Here is a 7,500-nt window from a genome sequence, read left to right on the forward strand (position 1 = left end):
AATTTTCATTATTGAGGAATATCTTAACTAAAGATTTGCAGACGATATAGTTGTATTTAGTGAATCCTGGGAGGAACTACAAAAGAGGATAGAAGATTTGAATAGAGGGAGCTAGTGTGAAGGACTGAAAATGAATATGAGCAAAACTAAGATAACTTTCAATGAAAATGCAGAGACAAAAAATAAGAGTTAGTTATGTTTACTTACTTAGGACAGACAGAAAGTGTTTCCCCAGGACACGAGACCGAAATTAAAAGAAGGATAAGCATGGGATGGAGAGCATTTAGTAAACAAAATGAGATCATGCAAAGTCAAATGTCACTTTATCTAAAAAAGAATACTTAATGAGATGGTCCTACCAGTATTAACTTATGGATTAGAAAATTGGACCCTTACTAAAGCCTTAAAACATAATATAGTTACAACTCAAAGAACTGAGGGAAGAAAAATGATGGGAATAACGCTAAGAGACAGAGAAAGTAACTCGGATATGAGAGGAAACTCAAGTAGATGATATTCTAACAACATGAAAAGAAAAAGAAATGGACAAGGACAGGACATATAATGAGAGTGACAGAATAGATGGACATTAAGAATAATAGAATAGGTCCCTAGAGATCGTAAAAGAAGCAGGGGAAGAGAGAGAAGACGATGGATCGGCGAATTAAGAAAGTTTGCGGGTGTGAACTGGCACAGAAAGACCATAAACAGACACCAGTGGAGGGACATGTCTGAGGCCTTTGTTCTGTAGTGGACTAGCAACGCCTGATGATGATGATGACTATACAGTATATGTGTCTGATACAGCCCAATAGCCTATCAAACAGGGCATAATAGAATTGTCAAACATTACATTAACAACTCTCTCAGCAATCTGGCCGGTTGAGTATGTGAAAGTTCCTCTTGGTGATGTTGGAGAACATCCCACTCCTGGCCCTCTCTATTAAACCATGTTTGATAGGTCATTGACCTGTATCTGGCTAGATTTTGTTGTTGCAGATAAACACACGCCATTCGATATTATGTATAATACAAGTATATGCACCTACGTCTGAACACGAGGAAGAGGGTTTTGACCAATTATATATATGGTTAAATGAAGCAAGAGAGCAGTGCAATGAACATGAAGTTATTATGGTTATTAGAGACCTCATTATAAGGGTGAGACAAGGAAGAATAGCAGATATTGTTGGACCTTATGAATTAGGTAGAAAAAATATGAGAGGAAAACTGGGTTTGTAGCCTGGTGCGAGAGAGATAATCAATTATGTCAAACACCTGGTTTAAGCACCACCCAAGACATCTCTGAACATAGAAAAGCCCGGGTGACAGGAACAAAATAGACTTCCTAACTACCAATAAAAGCTCGAGAAACTCTGTCAAGCAAATGATAACCTACCCAGGAGCTGATTGTAATAGTGACCATGTATCAGTTGTAGCCACTGTGATGACAAAGCTGCAAAATCAGAGTAAGAGTACACCAAAATCAAATAGGCAACTGAAATGATTGAAGATAGAAAAAATAAAGAATCAGTATAATATGATTTAAGAAATATATATGACCAGCTTAAGGAAGAAGGCCCAGTGCTCCAGGATCCTCAGCCAAAGTGGCAAAATATGGAAAATGCAATAAGAGAAAGTAGTGAAATAATAGCAACAACAGAAAGGAGAGCTGGGAGTGAATGAATAACAAAGATATCTTGATAATGATGTATGAAAGAAGGCAACCAAAAGGTGAAAATGAAGATGGATACAGCGCTTTGGATAGAACTAGTAAGAGCAAATGCATAAAGGCAAAGGAGAAATGAATGGATAGGAGTTCGAAAGAGGTGGAAGATTTGGATGGGACCTAAAGTAAGTGCAGGCCCAAGCAGAGAGCTGACCGTCAGTGAAGCATTCCCTGTCCCAGTAAACCAGGGAGGCCCTCCAGTGGTGGTTGTACCCAAGGAACACCCTAACAGGGGTCTCGCTACTGGACCCTCCTCTGGAGGTCCTCCTGTTCACGGACGCATCCAGGGAGGTATGGAGAGCTCATCTGCCAGACCGAACGGCCATAGGTCATTGGAGAAAGCCCTCCTCATAAACGAGCGTGAATTTCTGGCAGTGCTGAGGGCGGTCCTTGAGATGGGAATCTTGTTGGTGGGGAAAAGAATAGCCTAGATGAACGACAATGTACATCAAGAAACAGGATGGCCTGCCCTCCCGTCAGGTTCACGATCTGTCTGTGGAGATCCTGTCATGGGCCAAGGACAACACCATCTCCTTGACGGCCAGATACATTTAGGGGAAGATGAATGGTCTCGGCAGTAGGGGACATGTGTTGGCAGCAGAGTGATCCCTATGTCCGGAAGTGGCAAAGACAATGATAGGAAAGTGGGGCTATGCATGTCTGGACCTCTTTGCGACAAAGCTGAACGCAAAGTTGCCAGTCTTTTGCTCTCCAGTGCTGGACCCAGCAGCAGCTATGGAGGACTCATTCCAACACCCGTGGGACGGCCTCGATGTGTACGCCTTTCCTCCTTTCAGTCTCCTACGGCAGACTATAAACCATCTTAGAGATGCAAGACAAGCAAGGATAATATTGGTGGCCACGTGGTGGCCCGAAAAGGATTGGTTCTCGGACCTAAAGTCCTTATCGGTGGATCCTCCTTGGCCCCTACCACCGAGACAAGACCTGCTAAGACAGCCGCACTTCCGGAGGTTCCACGAAGGCCTCCTAAACCTCTCCCATCACGCATGGAGACTATTCAGCGTTTGCTAAGAAGGGAGGGGTACTCCAGAAAGGCAGCAACTCGGATGACGGATAACCTCAGACAATCCTCGAGAGCCATATACCGGGCAAAGTGGGTGGCCTTCGTCAAATAGTGTGCCAAGGAGGGCATAGAGCCCCTCAATGCCTCAATTCCAGTAATTGCAGACTTCCTGGTCCATCTATGCCTCGATCAGGGTATGTCAGTTCTGGTACTGAAGGGATTCCTGGCATCCCTGGTTCAGTTCTTCCTTAAGGGGATGAACCTATGTTCCTCCAAGCAGCTCTCAATGCTGATAAAGGGGTTCAAGCAGGCATGCCCCCACTGGGCCCTAAAGGCACCCACATGGGACATCATCAAGGTCCTTGATGCCCTGAAGAATCTTCCATTTGAGCCTCTGCGGCAAATTGCGGACATGGAGCCCCCCCTGAAGACAGTGTTCCTTCTTGCCTTGGCCTCATCCAAAAGGGTAGGCGAACTCCATGGGCTTTCAGCGTATGTCTCCCACTCACACGTGGAAGGAGCTGGTTTTCAAATTTATCTCCTCCTTCGTGGCAAAGACACAGAACTCGGTGGTATCTGACCTGCGGTTCGACAAGTTTTCCATCCCTGCCATCCTCAGGACAAATGACCCTGAGGACCTACTGTTGCGCCTAGTGAGGGCGCGGTGTGGAAATATCTCCCAAGGACCTCCGCCTCTGCCCGGCTATCAAGAGCCTGTTCGTGACTGGGGAAAGTGAAGAGGGCGGTCTCGAAGAACACGATCTCCTTCTGGCTCCGGGAGATGATCTGTAAGGTGCACTTGACAAAGGGTCAACTGGTTTGCCAAGACTCATGACATCAGGGGCATTGGCACCTGGTTAGCCTTCGAAGAAAACAGGCAGTCGGCCAGGTGCTGAGAACAGGCGTATGAACGAGGCTGTCGACCATCATAGCCCATAACCTCAAGGACGGTTCCTTCATGTCTCAGGAGGGGTTCAAGCTCGGTCCCGTCAGGGTTGCTCAACAGATGACCTAAGGGCAGCCTACACACGACACAATCCCCTCTACCTACCATGGACTGCTCCGGGAAGGAAGATGTTACCTTAGTGAGTGTTCTCTGTCTACTTTCTTTTTTATTTACCTTTATTGTAGCACTTTTCCCAGACAGGCCTTACCCCTATCTGTGGCCCTCATACCTCTCCTGCAGGGGTCTATTCCCTGACTCCTAGTTCGGAGGTTCCTATACATTGGTCCATGGTCCATGGTAAGGATTCGTGTTGGAACAAATGATAATTTTTAAGAAAATTGTATTTTTCTCAACATACATACCACAAACCAATAGTTTAACTGGCCCCTCCCCCATCCTTCCCCGCGGTAGACCATACTGATAGGAACTGTGTTTTCTTGGACCAGGGTGGAATGGTTGATGGCCACCTGAAAGGGCCGTCTTAGGTGTCCCTCTAGGGCACCCTGGGAAACAAGAGAGGTCAGGGTCGCGCACGTGGCGAGGGTGTTGAGAGGGTATAAGCCTGTGGGGGGGGGGGAGTCTGGTCGGGGAGCTGGCGCAAAAGAGGTCTCCTAAATATTGGTCCGTGGTAAGTATGTTAGGGAAAATACAATTTTCTTAGAAATTGTCATATATGTATGTATATATATATATATATTATATATATATATATATATATATATATATATATATATATATATATATATATATATATATATATATATATATATATATATATATATGTAATATATATATATATATATATATATATATATATATATATATATATATATATATATATATATATATATACTGTACTTTATATATAATGTGTCTAATTCTATTTTATTGGCAATTGCTAGGTCTATGAATATCGGTGAGAGTAAGAAAGGTAGAGAAAGCCATATATAAAAGGTAAAGTTATGGAGAGTTAAACTTATCAGAAGTTGTCTTTAGCAGAGGAATCAAACCCTGGAGACTTCGCCTGGAAATGCTATCTAACTGCTGTAGCTGAAGACTTTTAATTCGTTCAAATTTCCCCCAGATACTCATACTCTCTCTCTCTCTCTCTCTCTCTCTCTCTCTCTCTCTCTCTCTCTCTCTCTCTCTCTCTCTCTCTCTCTCTCTCTCTAGTATATTTTTAGGTTTATTATACGTATTTCTGCCATGTTTTCCTTTTTCCACATATTAACCTTCTGATGTATGAATGAACTCAAGCGATCTCTAGGCTAATTAATAAAAATGTATGCACTTAATAATAATATCTCAGGAACGTTTGATATATTTTCTGGTCAAATTTTAGCGGTGAACCAACGTGAAATCCTTCACACATCATTTCACAAGCGGGGCCTCGTGATTATCCTTTTTCTTCCCATAACGACTCTGACTTATTAATGACCTAATTCTTCGTCTTTCATCCCGAACGTGGGAATCCGGGATAACTGCTTGCCATTGGGAGTCTGTTCAAAGCGCCGGAAAGCCGCTGTGCCATTCTCATATAATAGAGAGAGATGATCATCGCCAATTTTCTCGGTCCTGATTGGCTACCTGCGGACGTGTCTTTCGTATCTGATTGGTTGGATTTCGTATTAATTGATAGGTGCTGGTACGCCTTATTACTCGGAGTCGTCCCTTATTTTACCATCTGGCATTTGAAATTCGCTTGAAGGATGAATGCTGCATTTCCCGGCTCATGTGATCTTAGTCTGTGACGGTATAGACTTCTGTCGTTTGATGGTCAAAATAACATGATTTCATTTGTTTTGTAGTAAGTTACATCTTTGTAGCTTATTGAATTACCCCAAAATTATATACAGTATATATATATATATATATATATATATATATATATATATATATATATATATATATATATATATATATATATATATATATGATGTCTGAGGCCTTTGTCCTGCAGTGGAATGCAAATAGCTGCATTTGTTGTTGTCGTGTGTAATATATATATATATATATATATATATATATATATATATATATATATATGTATATATATATATATATATATATGTATATATATATATATATATATATATATATATATATAATGTCTGAGGCCTTTGTCCTGCAGTGGAATGCAAATAGCTGCATTTGTTGTTGTGTGTAATATATATATATATATATATATATATATATATATATATATATATATATATATATATATATATATGTATGTATATATATATATATATATATATATATATATATATGTATATATATATATATATATATATATATATATATATATATATATATATATATATATATATATATATGTATATGCAGCTATTTATATTCCACCTCAGAACAAAGGCCTTAGACGTAACTTTATTCAAATCTGGGGTTTGGCCAGTTTTCATCACCACGCTGGCCAACTGCGGATTGGTGATGGTGGCTGTACCAACCGTGTGTCACACGGTCGTACATACTTCATTTTGTGCTTGTATCTTCGCTCTCCCCGCGCACTAAAAAGAACCTGAAAAAACATGCCTAAATTTCTCTCAGCCCGTCACATTGGTGACCCCGGAGTGACTCACTCCTCCCGGCCCCCCCCCCCCCCCCCTCACCGTTACTATGACGCCCTCAAAACATATCTTCTGCAGCAGTAATGGCTGTCGCCAGCCGCCCGAATAGCAAGGCTTTCTCAGCTCTCTCAATAACCGTGGGGGGACCAAAGGGAAATGACCAGTATCACTCGCCGGCAACCTGCCGCGGACGGCTCTCCTCGTGATGTGAACCTACTTCGTGCCCTTTGGGTAAGCCGTTTACCCAAACCTATACGCACTGCCATACCCGATGTCGATAGTTTACCCATAAAGGACTTGATGACCAAAGCCGACGCCCTTATGGACAGCCACTTCATGACCTTCAAAACCTCCATCGACGTCTCCACTCATGACGAGGACACCTATTCAACTTACACCGAAGCTGACGTGAATGCCGTAGGACAAACGCGTATGAATGCCGTAGGCCTATGAATGCCGTAGGACACGCCTATGAATGCCGTAGGACACACACGCCTATGTATGCCGTAGGACACACGCCTACCCCGTGACGAGCTGGAGCGGTAACAAAGCCACCCATCATCCACCACTCGCTCGCGCCCTAACCAACGACTTCTACAGCCACTCACTGCCGCTAATCGGCGCAGTTTTTGCTACTACCACTCCAGATTCAGGGCGCCCTATTTAACATGTACAGTATGTCATTTTTAGGGGTGGGGAGCCATGTACCAATCGTGTGTTATACGATCGTACATAGTTCATTTTGTGCTTGTATCTTCGCTCTCCCCTTGCACTATAAAGAACCTGAAAAAACATGTCTGTTTTTATCATTGGTAACTGTGTCCATTTTGAACAGGAAATTTCCTGTTGCTTTGAGCTTTTGTATATAAAGGAGAGTGTTCTATAATAAAATCACTCAGTTGCTTCCATCCTGTCTTTGAGTCACAACCTTTTCTCGGCTCGTCACATGGCTGTCTTTTGTCTGATCGCTCACAACAAACCATCCTAGCATGTGTGGCTCTGACTGGTACAGCTTTGCTGATCATGGCGATACACAAACTCTTTCACCACGTTATTGCTATGCTCAACTATTCTCTCTGCTTGCATGTAATCAAAATTGAATAAATTGGGCAATATTGTTACCTCCGCCAACGAAATTGGAAGGAGGTTTTGTTTTCGCCCCTGTGTGTGTGTGTTTGTTTGCGAACAGCTTCCTAGTTACACTTTTTTATCGTAG

The sequence above is a fragment of the Palaemon carinicauda genome, chromosome 5, assembly GCF_036898095.1.
Source record: "Palaemon carinicauda isolate YSFRI2023 chromosome 5, ASM3689809v2, whole genome shotgun sequence".
In the NCBI taxonomy this organism is placed as follows: Eukaryota; Metazoa; Arthropoda; class Malacostraca; order Decapoda; family Palaemonidae; genus Palaemon; species Palaemon carinicauda.